General features: G+C 36.3%; 1 pseudogene; it reads left to right on the top strand.

Annotated features, from left to right (window-relative positions):
* Window positions 1–4,121: 4,121 nt before the first annotated feature.
* LOC122127610 lies at window positions 4,122–4,218 on the top strand (annotated as a pseudogene).
* The last annotated feature ends 19,898 nt before the right edge of the window (window positions 4,219–24,116 follow it).

Below are 24,116 nucleotides of genomic sequence, written 5' to 3'. Positions count from 1 at the left end.
CAACTTAAAGAGTTTTAAAAGAGAAATAATGAAGATGTAGCAGTGGTGGAGCCTGTATGGCTCTTCAGCTTCACTAGACTTGAAGCCAAGAAGCTGTGATTAATTGGAACTCGGCAAGAGCTAAGAGAAGGACATAGAAGTAGGACATAGAAGCATTGTCCTTTTGTAACACACACTTTCTTCCAAGGTATGGGTGATTTAACTCTACTCTCCTTCATACATCTTGGTGAACTAATGCAAGACCAAGAGAAAAATAATCTATTGAAATAATTTTGCATAGAATAACTTCACTGTTTCTGATATAGTATCTAAGGAGAATCTTAAGAGAGAAGATAAAAGTGCAATATTTTTTGTTTCTTCTAAGCATCTTGTTAGCAAAATATATCCTTGAGGTTAGACAATTCTGATTGAACCAACAAGTGATGTAGTACTTTTTATTGTGGGCACTTTAGCCAGAAGAAGTCTTTCAAGGTAAAAGAAAAAATAATGCAGCCAAATATTTGTGATTAGAGCCTCTTGGACTGTTTTCTGGAGACAAAGTTTAGCATTAGATTTCTCCTCATTAACATAGATGTTGTTTCATGGCAACCAAATGCAAGAGGGAAGTTTAATGGACTCACTTGGCCAATTAAACAGCATGAAAGAAGAAAATGACAAATAATATTTAATGAAATTATTTTGACCAATTACATTGCCAGAAGAAAAAGGAAAAATATAATTCAAAATCAATTGACTTAAAAGTTTGAAGAAAGAGTAGTGAAGAGAGATTAGAGAAAATATAGAGGATTGTTTTCTCTCCAGTGGAGTAATGGGTTCTTGATCTTGTTTCTTCCATTCTACCTCACAAGCTACCAAGTGTTTCTCAGGACTGGATTATACAGTTCAGACAGAAAACTCATAGAAGAAAGATACTGTTTAGAGCAGATGTAGGTGATTTATAACCTTAGACAATCTATTTTATTCTGTTCAAAATTCTCCCCTACCCCAAACTTCCTCTTTGAACAGATTTGTTTGCTTTTCCCAAGAATGCCCTTCATTAACTGATTCAAATTTTGAGAGGTCATATTCATACTCTCTAGAGATTGCTGTTTGGTTGTGATTTTTGTGTGTTTTTGTTTCTTGTGTTTTTTAACTGAATTTTAAAAGGTTGTGCAATTGTGTTACAATTAAATATATCCATCTAATTGTCCAATGCTCCTAGATCAGAGTCACTCCTTCCATCATTCTCAACCAACCCTTTCTCCAAGATTTATTTCCAATTTACCACTCCCTTCATGATATGTGTACATTGAGTATTCTAGCTGTACTTACCCCTTGTTCATTTTTCATTCATTCTATGTCTTTATTATAATTCCTCTCTGGTTTCAACTTCCTGATAGTCATTCTGTTAAACTATCTATTAATACTTTGAAAGGTTTATATACATTCCATGGAGTCTCAATCCTGCATATTCTTGAACTGATGTCAGCTTATATTTCCATAATTCATTCATCTGCAGCAACAATTTGCAAGACTGGAGACGTGAAGCACCTAAACATGATTTTATTCTCACCCATTTGGAAGATTAATCTTTAGTCAAAAAGAAAGTTAAAAAATAGCTTAGAATGTATTCCTAACAATGATTTTTTATAAATGGCTTTGTACAATGGTGTGATTCTTTTATTTTACATGGAATAATATTTTCTATTACCTATAAGTTTTGGAAAAAGAAGAAAATTGACTTTATTCCTAGAGAGGAATATGATAGAAATAGAAGACAGATATTATGTTTGTCATATCTCTGATGAGTACCCATATTCAAGACTTAAAGTCATATTTCTTACTATGTTAGACAGAGGGAAAACATAAAATAACATATGATAAGGCAACTATTTGTGATTTTTTTTAAATGTACCTTAATAAATGATGAAATTTATTAGGTAACGTTTGGGTTTGAAATTTAGGAGGCTGATCTATTTAACACACTTCTGGAAGTCTCTTACTGAAAAACACAAATTGTGGGTGGTATTATTTCTACACTTTAATGAATGGTTGAACATGTTTGGCATTAGTGCTGTGTAAATAATTCAACTCTATTGTAACTTGCTCCCGATACTTGAAAAACTTGTAATGTCACTAAGTATCATCAACTTGTCAAATGTTATTTTGGCAAATGTGATTTCAAAATGTTTATTTGAAAAGGAATACACTTTCAGGAGATTAAATATAGATTATCATTGGTTTGAGAGTGACATTTTTATACCACAGAAACATGTTGTACTGAATTCCCAGTGTTTGAAGCACTCTTTAGTGCTTCAAATGTTTTTCTGAATTACATTTGAGCTCTAAGTCAAGATTTCAGGGTTTAGTAGACCAATTATTGATCTATCCTCCCAGAAACTATTTTTTGGCCCACTTATGTTGGAATAAAATCTTTCGTTAATAATAGGTGAGGGGTATTAAAATAATCTTATGACACTTTGTGAACTTGTTCACTCATATGGGCTGGTCATCTGTAAGTTGAATGTTTAAATTACAGTACTTTCTCTCAAATTTTGCGATCTCATCCTTCATTTTAAGTAGCCTTGTATTTCACAATTGCTTACTTCTAATTCCTGCATCTCAAGGAATTGGTGCCCTGAAATATAGGAAATGCGAAATTGAGATGGGTCTTCAATTAGTTTGTGTTGATATGTTGCATGGGCTTTGGTGAGAAGTTTTGCCCCTGTTATCTGATGATGCAGGTAACTCGGACCTGGGTCCCTAGTATGCATGGGTATTGCAGAAGAATAATATTTTTTAGACATCTTAGCAAAATTTGGGCATAATCAGTAGGAATGCTTTAGAAATATGGAGAAAAACAGTTTGGGACAAGCGAATTAAAACAATAAACAGCAGCAGAGTAAAATCCATTATTGATTAGAGGAAAACATTGTTTTTTTTTACCATGTGGATTCAGAAGACCAAGAACAGTTAGAATGTATCATAAGTTTATACTAAAAACATTGCATTGATACTTTTATAGTCTAATATATATTTTAAACCTAATTATTTATATTCCAATTCTATTTATTGGAATAAATAAATATCAATTTATTTGTCAAACTATCAACTAATTCTAGTCAGTTTCAATGTGTGAAATATAAAATCAGCACATATCAATATAAAATATATAACTATATATAATATAATTAAAAAGCACACGTTTTGTATTGTTCTGTTGTAGTTACTGTATTAAAGGCAACTCTATTTTAAAGTATTATTCCATTATCTCTACTTCAGTGTCTGATAGAGTTAGACCTAAAGATTTACCATTTGTAGATTTACAGCATGGAGGCAATAGGAAACACTGTGATTAAAACATTATCAATTTAATGCCTAATAATGAGGAGAAACATATGCACTTCTCCTGCAACTATGAAAATATTGGGTGATAAAAAGGCAGTAGTGTAAGTTGCTGCATGGTTGGATGGTAGACAGGCCAGGACATTAAGTAATCATGCATACCAACAATTTTTTCACCTTCTTGGCGTTAGCTACTTTTGAAATGGAAGGTATAATAAACAATTATATTTTGATAAAATACCTTCTAGTCTGAACAGTTCTGTTTGAACTGTTCATCTCTCTATGATCTCTTGTAACCAAGATTAGTTTTCTTCTAGTAAGACAATCTATGCTGTCAGGGTAAGATATTCTGGTTGGGCTGTTCCCACATGGAAGAAGTGTAAAGGCTCAGGTAGACATTTGTTCCTGTAACACCTCATTTGGGAAAATGTCAGCTTAAGAAGTTTAGAAGTAGCTCTTAAGCAACACTTACTTTGAATCCATTAGGTCCGCAAAGCTAATTCAGTTGAATAAATAAGTACTTGAAAAAGCCATCACCTTTGGACCTATCTATAAATAATTGAGAGTATGATCAAATTCCAAATAAAAAGACTTAAGATAGTCATTGACAAAAAAATTTTGCAAATGTGAGCAATCGACTGATAAATATAAATTTTCCACTATTCACAGAATTTTAGGGAAATAAGATCGATAGCATTGTTAGGAACAATAAAGTTTCCTTGTTACAAGTAGGCACCCATAGATAAAAACCTGTATAAAGATTGCATGATTAACTACTTAAATTTAGAGGATACTACACACTTTAGCAGCACGTATACTCAAATTAAAATACAGAGATTAACATGGCACTTGCACAAGGATAATATGAAAATTTGAGAAGTATTCCATATTTTTCATTCTTCAGATGCAAGAAATGAAAAACAGTTATTAAAAAGTTGATTACAAAATTGCAAGTGTAAAAATACACGTAATTCATATAATTTAGTTTGACATCAGTGTATTAAATCTTCACCTCAGAAAGGCGTTTACATAGCATAAACTTTACAAATATTCTCAAATTAGACAACATTGTCATTTTATCCCAAATAAAAATAATATTAAGTCCTAGAAAAAAAGGAAGCAAACTGTTTCTATATGGAATGCAATCGGAAAGGACACATTAATGAACCTATATATTATAAAATAATGTAGAATTCAAAGTATATCTAGGAGAAAATAAAATAAATTATGAACATTTTGCAAACATATAATATAGAATATTTTAAAATATACTTTTTCAGACAAGCACAAGAAATATTTTAGTTTCTGTACTACTCATTTCAACAGATAAATTAAAATTATTTCTGATTAAAAAATCACAAACTCTGAAGAAATTATTATACATATATACAAAAAATATTGAATACATTTTGACATCCAAGGCAGGCAATTCACTTGGAAGAATTCCACGGAATCCATGAATTTTTACAGTAAAATATTGGTGCTGCCAGGCATTGGTGGCTCATGCCTATAATCCTTGCTACACAGGAGGCTGAGATCTGAGGATCATGGTTCAAAGCCAGCCTGGGAAGGAAAGTCTGTGGTACACTTATCTCAAATAAACCACTAGAAAACTGGAAGTGGAGCTGTGTCTCAAGTGGTAGAGCGCTAACCTTGAGCTGAAGAGCACAGGGATAGCTCCCAGGCCCAGATTTCAAGCCCCATGACTGACCAAAAAATATATATATTGCTGTTATTTGGATTGTGAAAATATTTTGTAGGGACACAAAAGATGGACTTGCATTTTTGAAATTTAAGAAACTTAACCCGACCATTAGGACTTCAGTGAACAATTCGTATAGCCTATCACAACTTCACAGAGGTAGTGATACATACTTATCCTTTTGGCAATATCAAATACAGTATCTTCTATGTTGTTCTTCCGGCCTGGTTTTATATAATGGTTCAACAGAAGGTGATCCAGCGTATCTTTGCTATCTCAGTTCTCAGCAACAAGATGTAAAGGTGTCAAAAATTCTTTAGTTTGGGGAAGTGGCGCTGTGGCTCAAGCAGTAGAGTGCTCGCCTTGAGCTGAAGAGCACAGCGACAGCACCCAAGCCCAGAGCTCCAGCCCCACAACCGACCAAAAAAAAACACAACAACAACAAAAAACAAACAAACAAAAATATTTTGCTGGGAATATGGCTCAGTGGTAGAGCACTAAGCTTGCATGCATGAGGCCCTAGGTTCGATTCCTCAGCACCACATAAGCAGGAAAAAAAAGCCAGAAGTGGTGCTGTGGCTCAAGTGGTAGAGCGCTAGCCTTGAGCTGAAGAGGTGAGGGACAGCGTCCAGGCCCAGAGTTCAGGTCCCACTACCAAACCAAAAATTTTTTTTTAAAAAAAATGAGTCCTTTAGTCTGGGCATTGGTATCTGTATCATGATGAAGTAAGAAAGAAGCCACTCTGGTATTATTCCATGTATATGCACTGTGCAGGGGTGATCAGTCATCTACAGTTATTGCATGTGCCGCTTGAGACATCAACTCACTGATAATGTCTAAGTGTCCACTGTAGGCTTCTCGAAGAGGGGTATACTCATCATCATCCCTACTATTCACATGAGTGGCCTTTTGGGAAAGAAGTCTCCGCAATGTAATAAGCTGAATATTTTCGGCAGCCCAATGAAGAAAATTGCTTGGATCCTTCTCCAATTGTATTTCTTGCAATTGATACCATTCCTTACTTTTTCATCTTGTTCCCCATATTCCTAAGAATTGCCTAACCAGAGACTTTGAGTGCCAGTGGGAATGAGGTGTCCATGTATTTCCCTAATATTTCACATTGGTTAAACTGGTCAGAAATATCCGGTGAATTTTCTGCAACTGTTTATTCATCATGATTTATTTTCTTTTTTTCCAATTTTACTATTCGAAATTATTCTAACTGGAGAGTAGAGAATTGATGGAGAGCAGAGGAAAGATGTTCCTCCATATTCAAATGTACACACTGAAAATGAGGACCTGTGATGTCTTCATGTGCAGCTTATTCTAGGAATGAGAAAATAGGAAATAATGCCTTTTATATAAATGATATGGGAAATGGCAGTGGAAAAAGTGAAATGATGCAACCAAAAATATAAAAGCAAAATAAATTAGGATAATTATGGAGCAATCATATTATCTATGAGAACCAAGAAAGGGAGAGAGAAAGAGAGAGACAGATGTTTAATGACCTATCTAGCCACAAAATCCATGCCTCTGATCAATTTATAGAGCAAACAAAAATTTATTTTTAAAAGAGATGGAAATAGAATTTATGTATTTACTTGAAATTAGTAAATACATTTTTAGTAGCCTATGTAAAGAGATATAACTTTGACAAAATTACACACAATAAACTAAATCCTTGATAATTCTAGTAACAGATCTGACTGAAATCAGTTGAATCATACTTTTCCTGTACAATGAAGGAATAAGAAGGTAGTAAAGCAGCTAGAGAAAGCAGGGAGATTGTATCTGTGACAAAACTTTGTGGAAATTGGTATTGAGGATTTCTTATTGGTGATCCACTTGCACTGGAAGCATGATTGTGAAGTATTGCTTGCTGATTCTGAACTATTGATTTGATCATAATATTCTCCAAGAAGAAAATGAGAATTGATAGTTAAGGACTACTAATACGTTTTGACTTTCTCACTAAGCACTTTCAATCATCAAAATCACATGAAGACAATAGTCAGGCCTACATTTTAGATGAAAGCAAGTGTCTTTAAAAAAACAAAGAATGTATGTAGTCATGCAAAGGACTTCTGTTTTACCAATGCCTCATACATTTTTCTAATGTTGGGTACCAATAAATAATGGATCTATTAGAAAACTCTTAAAGCTGGTATGTTCAATAGTGAGTTCTCTTACACTATATCATGGTATTGTTTGTGTATGGTTTTAATAATAAATTTACATTACTAACTTGAATTTCTGACAGGACAGTATCATCACTGTACATCTTGCTTCTATACTCTCATTTTAAAATTACTATATAAGTATGGGCATTAGATAACTATAGAGGAAAAAGTAGAAGCCACACCGATGGCTTATGTCTTTAGTACTAGTTAATGAGAAAGATGAAATCTGAGGATTGTGGTTTGAAAGCAGACCAAGAAAAAAAAAGTCCATTAGATTCTGATTTGAAAGTAACAATCAAAAGCTAGAAATGGAGCTGTGGTACAAGCAGTAAAATACTAGCCTTGAGAAAACTGAAACAAAAAATAAATTCTGGGACAAAGCTAGGCCCTGAGTTCAAGTACTAGGATTAGCACCAAACAAATGAATTAATTAATAGGGTAATTAATTAATTAAAAATAAATTAAGTGGTCACATGTGGAAAGGCAGGTAAAATGTAACATGCGTGGTAATGGTTTATGTATTATTTTGTAATAAGGCATATTATCATTTGTCCTAATCACTAATATTTTATTTGGATTTTTTGTACAATAAACCCTGAATTTAGCATGCATGCATATGTGTGTATACATGTGCGAACATGTGTGTATGTGTATATGTGTACATGTGCTGTTTCAATGTTGTTTGCCAATGTGGAGGGGGTGAGACTGAAAAAAGCTAACTGTGTTGAAATGTTTTTATTTATCAGTGTCTGTCATGTCATTTCAGTGGAACCACCCTTCTGTACATATTATTTGTCTAATAATAAAGTCATCATAAAGCATTTACAATATTAATTTAGAAAAAGAGACTGCTTTCAGCTCTTATTGTATGTTAGGTAAGAAGATACCGACATAATTAGTTAGCAAGTTATTGCTGTAAGATGATTGTCAGTACAAAATATGTATTTGACCTCTTAAATTGGTTACACTTTTTTTTTAAATTTTATTTTATTTTATTTGTGAACATACTGTACAGAGGGGTTACAATTACATGGGAAGGATAATGCGTACATTTCTTACCAAGCATTGCAGCCTCCTCCTTTGTTTACCCTTCTCATACCTTCCCAGCCTCCCTCCCCCCAATACCAATCACTCTCCCCCCCCCCCTGCACTGACGTTGTAAAGCTCGTTTTGGACATGACAACTTGTACTTCTCATTGTTGCAACAGGTCCACCTGTATCCTTAAACGACATTTTTTTCCCCATCTCCTCCACAAGTTACACTGACATCAAATATAGTGAAAGCAAGGGTTATACTGTGGAGGAGGGACATACAAAGCAACAAAGAAATAATCTTATAAATGAGTTAGAAACACAAGCATGAAAGAAAAAAACATTAAAATACATATCTAAGGGTTCATTTTTCTAACATCACATTATCTGACCTTTTCCGCTTGACTCATACATATACTAGATATTGCAAATAAGGGAAACCATGGGGCCTATGTTTCTTTGGGCCTGGCTTACTTCACTTAATATAATTTTTTCCAAGTTTTTCCATTTCCTAACAAATGGGGCAATGTCATTTTTTCTGATGGAGGCGTTGAATTCCATCGTGTATATATACCACATTTTCTTGATCCATTCATCTACTGAGGGGCATCTGGGTTGGTTCCATATCTTAGCTATGGTAAATAATGCTGCAATAAAGATAGTTGTGCTGGTATCTTTAGTGTGGTCTTGTTTGTAAACATTAGGGTAAATGCCCAAAAGTGGGATTGCTGGGTCATAGGGGAGCTCTATGTGAAGTCTTTTAAGGAACCTCTATACTGCTTTCCAAAGTGGTTGAACAAGTTTACATTCCCACCATCAGTGAAGTAAGGTTCCCTTCTGTCCACCTCCCCTACAGCATCTCTTGATGTTAGAGTTCTTGATTTTTGCCATTCTAACTGGAGTGAGGTGGTATCTCAATGTTGTTTTGATTTGCATTTCTTTTATGGCTAGGGATGTGGAGCATTTCTTCATGTGTCTATTGGCCATCCTTCTTTCTTCTTCACAGAAGTTTCTCTTTAAGTCTTTTGTCCACTTATTTATTGGGCAGTTTTTTCTTTGAGGATTTGTTGTTGGGGGATTTAATTTTTTGAGTTCCAAGTATATTTTAGATATGAGATTCTTGTCTGTTGTATGTCTAGTGAAGATCTTCTCCCAATCCGTGGGCTTTCTATTGATCTTGCTAGCTATGTCCTTTGCAATGCAGAAGCTCTGCAACTTTATGCAATCCCATTTGTCCAACCTTTCTTTGATTAGTTGTGTTTCCTGGTCTGTATTCAGAAAATTTCGGCCTGAGCCAAGGAGACCTAGGGTTTCTCTTATTCCATCCACTAATGTTTTCAGAGTGTCTGGTTTGACTTCGAGGTCTTTGATCCATTTGGAGTTGATTCTGGTGCAGGGTGATATATAAGGGTTTAGCTTTAGTTTTCTGCAAGTAGTTAAACAATTTTGCCAGCAACATTTAATGAAGAGGCTGTCTTTGTTCCATACTATTGTTTTAGCTCCCTTATCAAAAGTTAGATGGCTGTAGGTCTGTAGGTTCATTTCTGGGTTTTCAATTCTATTCCATTGGTCTTGAAGTCTGTACTTATGCCAATTCCAAGCTGTTTTGATTACTATGGCTTTATAGTTGAGTTTGAAATTTTTTATTGATATTCCTCCAGCAATGTTCTTTCTGTTGAGGAGCGTTTTTGCTATTTGGGGTCTTTTATTGTTCCATATGAATTTTTGGATTGCCTCTTCTATTTCCTTGAAGAATGAGGTTGGAATTTTGATAGGTATCGCGCTGAATTTGTAGATAGCCTTGGGAAGTATTGCCATTTTCACGATGTTAATCTTTCAAATCCAGGAGCATGGGAGATTTTGCATTTTTTAAGTTCTGTGTTGATTTCCTTTTTCAAGATTTTAACGTTTTCATCATAGAGGTCCTTCACTCCTTTGGTTAAGTTAATTCCTAGGTATTTTATTTTAGGTGGGACTATTACAAATGGAGTTCGTTTCCTAAATTCAGCCACACTTTTCTCATTGTTGGCATACTGAAAAGCCATTGATTTTGGGGGTTAATTTTATACCCTGCTACTTTGCCAAAGTTTTGAATCAGCTTGAGTAATTTGGGAGTGGTGTCTTTGGGATTCTTTAAATACAAGATCATGTTGTCTGCTAAGAGGGAGAGTTTTATTTCTTCTTTCCCTATTTGGATCCACTTTATGTCTGCATCTTGTCTTATTGCTGTAACTAGGCATTCTAATACTACATTGAAGAGAATTGGAGAGAGTGAACATCCTTGTCCTGTTCCTGAGTTAAGAGGAAACGGCTTTAGTTTTTCTCCATTAAGTATAATGCTGGCTGTAGGTTTGTCATATACAGCCTTTATTGTATTGAGGAATGTTCCATGGATTTCTAATTTTTCCAAATCCTTCATCATAAAGGGGTGTTGGATCTTGTCGAATGCTTTTTCTGCATCTATTGAGATAACCATGTGGTTCTTATTCTTGCTCCTGTTGATGTGATGAATAATATTAATTGATTTGCGTATATTGAACCAACTTTGCATCCCTCAAATGAATCCTGTTTGATCATGGTGTATGATTTTTTGGGTGAATTGTTCAAGTCGGTTGTCCAAAATTTTGTTGAGAAGTTTTGCATCAATGTTCATCAAAGAAATGGGTCTATAGTTCTCTTTCTTTGATGAGTCCCTGCCTCGTTTTGGGATGAGGGTTATGATGGCTTCATGGAAGGTGTTCGGTAGTGAACTTTCTCTTTCAATTTCATTGAAGAGTTGGAGGAGTATTAGTGTGAGCTCTGCTTTGAAGGCCTTGTAGAATTCCGCTGTAAAACCATCTGGTCCTGGACTTTTCTTAGCTGGAAGGTCTCTTATTGCTGTATCTATTTCAATGCTTGATATGGGTCTGTTAAGATGGTTTAACTCATCTTGGTTTAGTTTTGGCATGTCAATATTTGCTAGGAAAAGGTCCATTTCTGTCATGTTCTCAAACTTATTAGCATAAAGTTTTGAGAAGTATTCCCTTATAATGTTCTGAATCTTGGTTGTTTCCGTGGTGATGTTTCCATTCTCATCTCTGATTTTATTTATTTGGGTGTGTTCTCTTTTTTTTCTGATAAGGTTTGCTAAGGGTCTGCCAATTTTGTTAATTTTTTCGAAGAACCAACTCTTTGTTTTGTTGATTCTTTTTATAGTTTTTTTGGATTCTAATTCATTTAATTCTGATTTAATTTTAATTATTTCTTTCCGTCTACTGGATTGGGGTTTATCTTGCTGCTCTTTTTCAAGGAGGTTTAGATGTGTCATTAAATTGTTGATTTCTATCTCTCCAATTTGTTGATGTAGGAGCTCAGAGCTATAAACTTGCCTCTGAGTATTGCTTTTGCTGTGTCCCAGAGGTGCTGGTAATTTGTGTGTTCATTTTTTTGAATAGCATGAACATTTGAATTTCCCTTCTAATCTCTTCCTTGACACACTCATGATTCAGCAGTGTGTTGTTCAGCCTCCATGTGATACTAGAATTTCTTTGGTGGCTTTTGGTGTTGAGTTCTAATTTTATTCCCTTGTGGTCAGAGAGGATGCAAGGTATAACTTCAATGTTTCTTAATTTAGCCAAGTTTGCTTTGTGGCCTAAAATGTGGTCTCTTTTAGATAATGTTCCATGTGCTGCTGAGAAAAACGTGTATTCTGATGCTGCTGGGTGAAATGTTCGGTGGATATCTGTTAAATCTAGTTGATCTATGCAGCTGTTTAGATCTGCAGTTTCTCTGTTGAGTTTTTGCCAAGTTGATCTATCTAGTGGAGAGAGTGGTGTGTTAAAATCCACAATAATTAATGTCTTTGGATTTATATGGGATTTGAGGGAAAGTAGTGTTTCTTGGATAAATTTGGGTGCACCATTGTTTGGCAAGTAGATATTTATAATTGTAATATCCTCCTGAAAGAGAGATCCCTTAATTAGTATGTAGCGACCTTCCTTATCTCTTCTCACGAATTTTAATTTGAAGTCTATTTTATCTGATACTAGGATTGCAACTCCCACCTGTTTATGGCGGCCGTTTGCTTGGTAGATTTTGTTCCAACCTTTAACATTGAAAATGTGTTTGTTTTTACGGGCAAGATGTGACTCCTGAAGGCAGCAGATAGAGGGGTCTTGTTTTTTAATCCAAAATGCAACTAAAGACAACCCTGAGATACCACCTTACCCCAGTCAGAATGTCCCACATCCACAAATCAGCCAACGATAAATGCTGGAGGGGATGTGGAGAAAGAGGAACCCTATTACACTGCTGGTGGAAATGTACACTTATACAACCACTTTGGAAAGCAGTCTGGAGGGTCCTTAGAAAGCTAAAGATTGACCTCCCTTATGACCCAGTCATACCACTTCTAGGCCTCTACCCTCAACAACAGGAACCAATATACAAGGACACGTGCATCTCTATGTTTATTGCAGCACTGTTCACAATAGCTAGGATATGGAAACAACCCAGATGCCCCACCACAGATGAATGGATCCAAAAATTGTGGTATCTATACACAATGGAATATTATGCAGCCATTAGAAATGACAAAATAATGGCATTTTCAGGGAAATGGATGGAGCTAGAAGGAATCATTTTGAGCGAGGTAAGCCAAGAGCAAGGAGACAAGCGGTACGTGGTCTCCCTGATAAGTGGATGCTAAATCCAAAATGTTAGGTGTTATGACAAAATTAACAGGACTTAAGAAACAAAGAACTCCCACTCATCTGGTCGAACCACTACTAATTATCCCATACTGCTGATCACATGTATGGTGTATATGGGTACACCATTATATGTTATAGACTGTGATAGACAATTTGCTCCAGGAAAATTAGAATGAGCTTGTGACTTTAAATGCGCATCCTTATTCCACAATACTGTGAAATTTGGGAAATTTTGTTATCACTTAATCACTATTAAAGAAAAAAAAAAAAACCTCGGGGAAGTTAGGAGGGAAGGGATGGTAGGGGGAAAACAATGGAGGGGGTAACAATGCTTAATAAGAAGTGTACTCATTACCTTGCTCATGTAACTGTAACCCTCTGTATAGTATCTTTATAATAAAAAATTTAAAAAAGGCCTGAGAATATGGATTCGTGTTTTGGCACTGATCCAATGTCTACAGCATTGAGTGAAGCACTAACACCTCTCATGCCTGAGATCTGAGTCTCTTGAACTTTGCAAACAACACAGGAACATCTTTCTTGTTCCTGAGCTACAGGCCACTTGAGCTGGTTTGAGCTGACTGTCAGTTACAGTTGCCTGGCTCTCAGAGTTCCATATTCTATTCCATTATGAGGTAGAGAGTGTCATCTCTCAGAGCCCAATGATCTAAGCTTCCTGCTCACATAAGACCATCCCAAAGACATACTGGAGACTGAAATCTCCCCTCCCACATCACTCTATACATATGTGAACATTGTCAAATCCCAATATCCTCAGCTCGGCCTGGGAATCAGTATGCTCTCAACCTCAAGGAACACTTCCTAGGTCAGATCCATGCCTTATTTGTCACTATTCCTCTCATCCTACAGAAATCATTTTTCCTCTCTGGGCCCTCTCAGCCTGCCATGTACTTCTTGCATCTATTTTTGACATCTACATCCTAGGACTTTGTTAGTTTTTTGTTTCCTAATCTTGTTTGCCCTTGAAGCCCCAGTGTGCTGTCATGTGGAAAAAAGTTAAGTACTTAGAGGTGGGAAAAATCATACAAGTATTTAAAAATAAACCTTATACATATTGTTAGACCTTTTTATAGATGTACATTCTTGTAAAATAAGAGAGTATTTTTGATACTTTTGTCATATTTTATGACAGAGGGGAAGGGGAGGAGGGAAGAGGTGCTGCATTGTCTTCTCATAATTCAATGATTATTATAGAGAAATACTATAGTTGAAGGAATGTAAGCTTTAAATATAAAAACTGTGCTCTTGTTTTTTTTTTTTTTAATAAGCTAGTCGTTTATAAAGAATTCCTCACTAAAGTCTTGTCATCTTTGTCCCATGAACTATCCTCCTCCTTCAAAATAATCAGGAAAAAAACCTTCACAAATGAGTGGCCTATTGCCCAATCTCTGGATAAGAATTTAAGATACAACATTGCCAGAGAATGTGTGTGTACATGTGTGTTGGAGTGTGTGTGTATGTGTGTGAGGGTGTGTTGTACATATCTGTGTTTTAGGTCTTGAATTCAGGGGCTTTATGACAAGCCCGAGTATCTTTCTGGTGACAGTAGTGATCTACCAATTATGCCACAGTTCCACTGCAAGCTTTCTGTACTGAACTGGAGAGAAGAGACTCATAAAATTTCATGCTCAGGCTGTCTGAACTAAATCTCAGGTCTCAAACTCCTGATTAGTTAGAGTTATACTTATCAGTGATAAAACATTGTTACTGGAGGCAGTGGGGTTGCAAGTTTCAGTCTAGCTTCACAACTTTCTATATCATAAAACAGCAACAGTAGAACCCTATATAAAAATACAATAATAAGATGTAATTAGAATATAATTTGGTGATATAGTCTGTTAGCATAAATTTCAGGAAACCATGGTCTTATTGATTTAGCATCACAAATCCAAACAAAATGAGATAATTTCAGTAGACTCTACAAATTTTTAATTCCATCATATAATAATTTCAAAACATTATAATAAACAGGAAAACATTCATACTTATAACCTAAAAAGATGTAAAAAGATGAAGATGGCCGATTATGAAATGGGAAATTCTACACTGCAGGAAAATTATTGTCATGGTGAATATATGGTGGTATTGTCATGGTGAATATATGATAATATTCTTCAGAGGAGCAATAGATAAATATATATTTACTATAGATAATCTAACTTGTTTCTTTTTTTAATTAATTTTATTTTATTTTATTTGAGAACATACTGTACAGAGGGGTTACAATTACATGGGCAGGATAATGCATACATTTCTTACCAATCATTGCAGCCTCCTCCTTTGTTTACCCTTCACCTCCCTTCCCAGCCTCCCCGCTCCCCCCCACCCAATCCTTTCCCCCCTCCCCCCCCCACACCAACATTGTAAAGCTCGTTTTTGACATGACATTTTGTACTTCTCATTGTTGCAACAGGTCCACCTGAATCCTTAAACGACTTGTTTGTCCCCATCTCCTCCACAAGTTATACTGACATCAAATATAGTGAAAGCGGGGGTTACACTGTGGGGGAGGGACATACAAAGCAACAAAGAAATAATCTTATAAATGCGTTAGAAACACATGCATGAAAGAAAAAAAAAACATTAAAATACATATTTAAGGGATCGTTTTCCTAACATCAATCTAACTTGTTTCTATCTCTGTCAACTTCCAATATTTTGCACATTGTCAGTGTATTCGTGTTTATGGTATATTCCAAAATAGTTAACAGAGTCAGGAAGTTACCAAAATAAATGAGCTTGAATGTTTAGGGAGATAAACCTGCTAATTATATTGGCTATTTTATATACTTAACATGTAGTATGTTATCATTGTACTCTCTAAGTATATACATAAGGTATTCAAAGTGAAATGGAATATAAGATGGTTTTGCCTGTAAAGCTAGGTATTTGGGACATCAGTTCCAGACAAGTGTAGGGTTACCTGCAATACTCCCCAACCCCTGGCTGTGCGTGATGGAATACTTCTATCATCCCAGGCCCATGGGGAGCTGAGAGCAGGAAGATTTCAATTCCATGCCATTCTAGGAAAGATCATCCACATGGCTCCATCTGTCCAAAGAAAGTTCAACACTGACTAGCACTTATCACCCCCTCCTAGGTGAAAATAAAAATAAGGGCACTGTAGTATAAGAAACAAACAATATTAAAACATGGCAATACAAACCATCATGAACAACACTTACCTAGTGTTTGTTTCTCATAACTGTAAACCTAACTATAGCTAGGATTATATATGTGAGCCAGAGGCACCAAGCAATTCATTTTAAAAATGAGTATTTAAAGCCAGGTGCCAGTCTCTCATGCCTGTAATCCCAGTTAGTCATGAGGCTGAGATCTGAGGATCGCAGTTCAAAGCCAGCCCAGGAAGAAAAGTCCCCATAAGACTCTTATCTCCAATCAACAACTCATAAAACAGAAGTGACTCTGTGGCTCAATTGGTAGAATGCTAACTAACTTGAGCACAGAGTCTCAGGGACAGTGTCCAGGCCCTGAGTCCAATCCCCATAACTGTCAAAAAAATAAATAAACATTTTAAAGTCTGAATTTCTTGTAAACTAAAATGACAGCTGTGGTATACAATTCTACAGACTACTAAAGCTTTCATTATACTTGTAGTTAGAAAAAGTAGCAGCACTTGAATAAAGGACATTTTTTCATAAAATAGGGGCAGATTGGTCTATAATTCAAGGAAATTGCTGGACTCATACGTAATATTTTTTGGTGGCTTTTTGTTTTGTTTTTAGAAAAGGATGAGAAAGCTTATTTCTGCAAATGGACATTTGGATGTGTCTAACATCATTCACAGGCCATGCAAAATTAACAGTAAAGACAGGACACAGTCAACTGGCAATAAATTTACTTGTTTTTATGTCATGTTCCAAATGATTTGTTTAGCTTATATGTCCCTATGGCCTATAGTTTCCTATTCCTGCCTTCCTCAAAATAAAAGCATGTTCCACCAATTCAGATTTGAGCCAGGCAATATGTAGTATTAGTGCCAAGAGTTGAGGAAAATTGTAACACAACCAGGGAAGCATGAAACCAACACGTTAGTAGCTGGACACTGGGGACTCAGGCCTATAATCCTAGCTACTCAGGAGGCTGATGATCACAGTTCAAAGACAGCAGGAGTGAGAAAATCTGTGACTCTTCTCTCCAATTAACAACCAAAAAGTCATAAAGGGAGCTGGGACTCCAGAGGTAGAGTAAACTTGATTACAAAAACGCAGGTGCAGAAACCAACCCTGAGTTGAAACTGATAGACACAAAAACAAAAACAAACAACAACAACAAAACAAACAAAAACTGGGGGAAAGGTCAGGAAAGGATGGCGCTCTCTACAAGGCAAATGTACACGTTATATAAATTGTGATATGGTAAACTCACTCTACATACCTTAGTAACAATTACATTTAAAAAAGAATCTGAGAAATCCCAAAGCCATGGACCTTATGATGTGTATCTGCTTTCTAGTTTTTCAAAGTTCCATCATGTGATCTGGTAGCACACATGTTGTAGCCCAGGGTGATTAGAAAATATGAAGGCAGAGATCTTTGCAGATTGTCCCACCAAATCTTGGATTATTTTAAGCTAAAAACAAAACAAAGCAAAGCAAACAAAATAGATGTTAAGGTTAATTAGGCTGCTATTAAAAATTCAGATGTTGGTAGTCTTTGTGGAAGGGAAGGGAAAAAAACAAATTATGTCAATAGGGATACAGGTGGATCCATAGCAACAACGAGATGTACAACACATTATGTCAAAAAATGAACTTTACAACTTTGGAGGAGGAAGTGGGAGATGGGAAGGGATGAATAGGGGAAAAAAAGGAGGAGGCACCAATGCTTAATAAGACATGTACTCATTATCTTGCAAATGTAATTGCAACTTCTCTGTACATTATTTTCAAAATTAAAAAATTGAAAAAAAAAGATTCCAGGCAGAATTTTACTGTTAAATGTTGAGTTAGTACATATGTTTTGTAGATATTGATCTCACATATGTCAGAAAAATATCCATGAATTCATAACTAGAAACTCTGAAGTGTAAGGTATATTAATAAGGTAAGTTTCATTAGGTAGCCAATGAAGAGAACGCCGCATGGTATTCAGTCAGGTAGAGTAGTTTATTTACTGAACTGCTGCCCATGCCATATATGGTGGAGAGGCATGTGAAAAAAAGGGGGTTGACACAACCTCAGGCCAGGACATATCTAGGCCAAGGACCGGATGAGATATGGCCTGGTGGAGGAAAATTCTGGCTGTGATGTGACCTCAGGGCCTGGGAATATCCTCTGGTCAAATGGAAAGTTTGACCAGAGGCTGACTAGGTTGTGACTTAGTAGGAGGGGGAGGTGTCTGCCTCCAGGCATGCCAGATACCTAGGTTACACATAAAGGATGGAAAATTAACCAAGAAGAGGGGAAGTGTCTGCATAAGGTCTGCATGGCTTGGGCAGACCTAATAGTAAATACAGGTAGGACTTCTGCCATGTAACATGTAACTCCTGACTCCAAACCGTTCATTCTCAATCATTATCTTTCTTCTCTTTTCTTTTTCTTCCTTCCTTCCTTCCTTTCCTTCTTTCTTCCTTCCTTCGTTTCTTTCTTTTCTTCTTCCTTTCTTTCTTCCTTCCTTTCTTTCTTTCTTTCTTTCTTTTTTTCTTTCTTTCTTTCTTTCATTCCATCCTCTTTCCTTCCTTCCTTCCTTCCTTCCTTCCTTCCTTCCTTCCTTCCTTCCTTCCTTCCTTTCTGTTCTCTCTCCCTCTCTCTCTATATCTCTCCTCTCTTTCACTCACCCTCCCTCTCTCCCTTACCTGAGTGTTCTCAACTCTCAAAAAATGGACACTTGGTGAGTTGAACTCACAGGCGGTGAAGAACAACTCAATTGGCAAACGTGAAATTTAATTTACTGTTACCTTACACCTCTAACACAGGTAACTGGAATCAAATAATGAGCACTCAGCAGCATGGCATCTCAAACCATTTGGAGGAGGAAAGCAGGCACATTCACTACATTCTGGAGGTCCACCCTGGGAAGTTGGGGGAGACTCCTCCCTCCTCTTGGCTAAATCTCAGCCCAGTTTCTGCATAAGAAGAGGTGACTGCCTCCAAGTGAGCCAGTTACCTAAGTGACACAGGTACTGGGCAGAGACTTAGCCTCTTGTGGTGTTGAGATTAATGGAATGATTCAACATGATCCACTAGATTGTTGAGATTGAGACATCCTAATTTTTGGTTAGGCTATTTTCAAATTGTGATCTATTTATTTCTGATTGCTAACCATGATTATAGATGTAAACCAGCACATCAGACCATTCAAAAATCTTTACCACGCATGGAAGACATTAAGTTTATTTTTCCAGATGACATACAAGTTGACAGACAACAAAATAAGTCCTGAATTCTGGTCGAGGGGTTTTTTAATGTGAAGCAAAATTTACTTAGCAAAATATCTGACTACTGTGATTATACTTTCAAACTTACCCTACGTTTTAATATCAAATCACCTATGAGCCCATGATTCACTCAAATTACCTGTAATCATTTACTTCTGTCATATCTTCTAGAGGTATGCAGAACTGGAGCACACACTATTAACTAAAGTGGTAGAAATTTGAGAGGATCACAGTTCTGAATCAGTCTAGGAAGGAATGTATCACCTATATCAACCTACTAGGTAGGTATATTGGAATGAAATCATGGTCCCTGCTTTTGGAGCTGGGTGCAAAAATTGTTACTCTATACGTAAAGTAACTTAAACAAGAAAGGATTGGTGGAGTGACTCCAGTGAAGGAGTACCTGTCTGGCAAACACTACATCAAAACTGAAATCAATTTCCTAAAGATAAAATAAGAAAAGGAGAGCAAGAACAACTCATACTTAACATGTGTTCAATGTAAAGATTTACACTAACTTACTGTATTTATAATGCCATCATTTATTTCTAGGGCAAACACATTTTGTGTCAAGCTTAAATGAAAAATTAACACACTATATACAAAGCTTTGGTAAAACACAGGTCTGGCTTACAATTGTGAACACAAGTTTGCATGTGCAGTGGTGTTGCAGGGTTGTTAAAGTTTATGGAAGTCCATCCTTTTGATGAACTTGACATGATGAAATTACCTAACCATACAATTCACTGGACAGGTATTGCTGATATATATATGTATATATCTATATATATATAGATATATACATATATATATACATACATATATATATATACACACTTGTATGTATTTATATATTAAGTGACATGTAAATAAAATAAAATATACAATGAATAAATTTAGTGAACAGATACCTTTCCTAGATAATTATTTAATGAATAAATTCATGTCTTATAGTCTCCAATGTTATATCACACTTAAATGGTTGCTGATCCCCTTCAGCTTTTTTATAATATTTTTTTCAGATGAAAAAGCCTGCCAATAATTATACTTGTATGACATTCTTTTCTTTATGAAATGAAAAGCACGCTGTGTAATATAGCTCTTTATGTATCATCAAAATTTTTTATAATTTCAAGTACATATTGCCTTATACTTAGTTTTTGCTCATCCGCCAATAATATCTATGGGAAGAAGACTATGAAGGGTCATTCTGTTACTTTGGGAGCTTCTGTTATTAATCACTGCAATAAATATTATGAAAATGAAACTCTGAAATTATTTAGAGAGATGACTTGAAAGTTTCCCTTCAACACACTCATGCTGCTCCCTCAATAAATCATAGAACTTAAAATAAGTAACATTTTAGCTGGGAGCCAGTGGTTCATACCGGTAATCCTAGCTATGCAAGAGCTGAGATCTGAAGATGGTAGTTCAAAGCTAGCCCTTGCAGGAAATCCGTGACACTCTTGCCTCCAATTAAACCCCCAAAAGTGGAAGTGGCACTGTGGTTCAAGTGGTAAAGTGCTAGCCTTGATCTAAAGAACTTAGCGACAGCACCCAGGCCTGGAATTCAAGCCCCATGACCAAAAAAAAAAAAAAAAGTGAGAGAGAGAGCAACATTTTAAAAGTAATGTGCACATATACACAAAATGTATATAGAAATAAAATTATAACAGTCCCTGAACTGGTAAAAAAAGAGATTAAAGTGAAATTACCTTCAATCATTCATTTAGATAATCTATACTGAGGGCAAGCTATTGGAGCTCACATTACTAACTAAAGGGTAGAATTTGAGAGGATTACAGTTCAGAACCAGTGTGCCAGGAAAGTAATATGATTCTCATATTATCCTAAAGCCTTGCAAGTTGGAATGCATTTGTGATCCCAGTTAATTGGCAGACATAGGTGAGGAGCTTAGCCTCTGTTCAGCCCTCAGCAAAATTGATAACCTATGAGCAAAGTAACTAAATTAAAAAAGGATTGTTCTAATGGTATAGTACTTGTTCAGCAAACAAAATATCTAAATTTATACTCATTTCATAAAAGAGGAAAAAAGGGGAAGAAAGAAAGAAAGAAAAGAAAGCAGAGAAGGAGAAGGAGGGACGGGAAGGAAGGAAGGAAGGAAAGAAGGAAGGAAGGAGGGAGGGAAGGAAGGTGGGAGAGAAGGAAGGAAGGAAGGAAGGAAGGAAGGAAGGAAGGAAGGAAGGAAGGAGATAAGGAAGAAAAGAAGGAAGTACAGATGGAAGGAAGTGAAAGAAAGAAGCAAAGAAAGAAGGAAAGAAAGAAAGAAAGAAAGAAAGGAAGAAAGAAAGAAAGAGTGAAAGAATGAAAGAGAGAGAGAAAGAAAGAGAGAAAGAAAGAGAGAAAGAAAGAAAGAAAAAGAAAGAAAGAAAGAAAGAAAGAAAGAAAGAAAGAAAGAAAGAAAGAAAGAAAGAAAGAAAGAAAGAAAGAAAGAAAGAAAGAAAGAAAAGAAAAAATAAAGACAGGGAGGAAGAAAGAAAGGGTGAAAGAGAGGTATAAATTAAAACCTCGGCATGTGTTAGATGTTAATAATTACCCTAAATCATTTAAACTATAAATGCCAACATTCAAATCTCTGGGCAGAGACATTTTATATCAAGCCCTGTTGTACGGACTTGGGGCCCCCAAAAGACCACCAGAGACTATGACCAATGTGAACAGCAAAAGAGTCATTTATTTGTAAGCTCCAGCTTAGTCCTCCACGCCCTGGTAACCGGTGACAGTAAGAGTCCCCAAGCACAAAATCAGCACAACTTTTATAGTATTGAACAAACAAGTTTAGGGAATTTCCACACAAGCAGTTACATGATTGATTTGAGTCCACCCTAAACATACTGCCCTTTTTCTAAACTGTTGGTATGTTCTGTTCCTGGAAGAATTGAGCAACTGTTCTGCTTTCTTAAGGGTGGGCAGGATTGGTGGCAACCTGTGTTTTTTTTTTCTCTCTCTCTTGGGCTTACTCTGAGGGCAGCCTAGCACAAGATGGTGGGGTTAATCTCAAGTTGGAGTTACTTTGGCTCTTCATTCCCTCCTCTTCTAGAGCATCGGGGACCAATCATGTTCCCCTAATTGAAACAGTCTTCTATATTTACAGTTTAGTATTGGGATCTCAGAACTAATAGATGGACTGTGCTGATCCTCTCTTTTACAAAGGACACCAGTCTACAAGGTCTGATTGTGAGTAACAAAATTAACAGTACCAAAGGCCCTGACATTTTCTTCGTGCAATCTTGATTCTGTATACAACAGCTAACTTAATTTTATACCAGCTGTACTCGTAAACTCCAATTTTAAGACATACTCATACTATTTGCTACACACTTACACTTTCTGAGGTTTGTCTTCTTTACAAACATTTTAAAACAATCCTTACTTTTTAAATCCTTTCTTATCCAGAGGATACCAATTTTCCCCCAGTTCCTTTCCTAAGGCTTTCTTTACCACCCTCCTCTTCTTTACAATTCCTTGAGCTTCTTTGTGGTGAGAGTTTAAAACTGCCCATTTTTTCCTTTGACTTGTGGAACCAAGTAATCTCAGAAAACCTCAAGACACCAGTGGAATGAAAAGCTTGCTAGAATTTTTTGGGGGGTCCGGTCATGGGGCCTCCACTCTGGGCCTGGGCACTGTCCCTCAGCTCTTCAGCTCAAGGCTAGTGCTCTATCACTTGAGCCACAGCGCCAGTTCCAGCTTTTTTCTTTTTGCTTATGTGGTGCTGAGGAATCGAACCAAGGGCCTGAGGCATGCAAGGTAAGCGCTCTAACACTGAGCCACCTTCCCAGCCCAAGCTTGCTAGATTTTAAGGCTAAGATTAGGGCTGGGTCTCATTCCTCTTACTACCTCCATTGATTAAAAAAAAAAAATCTCCTTTATCTTTAAAAAACACCCAGGAGGAAGCAGGTTATTACCATACCAGAACCAAACTAGGTTGCGACCCTGAAGTGCCTAAGGCAAGCCAGTGATATCCTCGTTCCCAACATCTACTGTGGGAGTATAGAGGATTACTGCATATTACCAAGAGAATGTCCCACACCATCTTAGTTGTAGCAGCTTTCAACTGGGAAGCATTTTCAGGTGATGGAATCAGTCAGGAGTGCAATCTACTTTTACCACGGTGGAGGTGGTCTGGGTGATGATATAAAGTTCCTCCAGGTAAGTGTCAGGCTGTTGTTGAACTTTACCCATTAGGGTGTGGAGCAGCAGCAGCAGGGACTCACAGTCGCTCCAAGGGAATGTCACACCTCGTGCTGGACTGCAAATTCCTACACAGACTGGTAAGCATACATTGCATATGCTTGTCAGGCTGTGACCCCACTAGTTTTTAAGACAACTTATACAATAGCCCAGGACAATTTACCAAGATGACAACTTTTTAAACAAATAGTTCTTTTAATAATGCTAGGATTTTCTAAGCACATATAGAGGGCTCAGGCTTGTACTATTATTTCCCATGCCTTTTCCTTCTGTCTATTTTGCCACATTTAAAAAAAAAGTGAATATTTTCCCTTGTTCTTAAAATGGGATGATGGGCAAAGATTCATCTTCTGTCACTTCTTCAAGCTGACTCAGAGGTGTTGATCCTACCTAGCCAGGAACCTATAAACTTAGCCTATTTTACAAAGAGGTTACCAGGGTTAGATGTCATTAAGAACAATATTTTAACTTTTGACAAATGCACATACCATTTTTCTGGTTACAGCAGTGGAGCTTATTTAGCCTTCTGGTTTGCAAAAGGATCTTTATGGA

This window comes from Dipodomys spectabilis, unplaced genomic scaffold, assembly GCF_019054845.1.
Source record: "Dipodomys spectabilis isolate Male_0828 unplaced genomic scaffold, ASM1905484v1 ptg000304l, whole genome shotgun sequence".
NCBI classification, from domain to species: Eukaryota; Metazoa; Chordata; class Mammalia; order Rodentia; family Heteromyidae; genus Dipodomys; species Dipodomys spectabilis.
The sequence above is the reverse complement of the archived record's forward strand: the minus strand, read 5'-3'. Positions and strand labels throughout refer to the sequence as shown.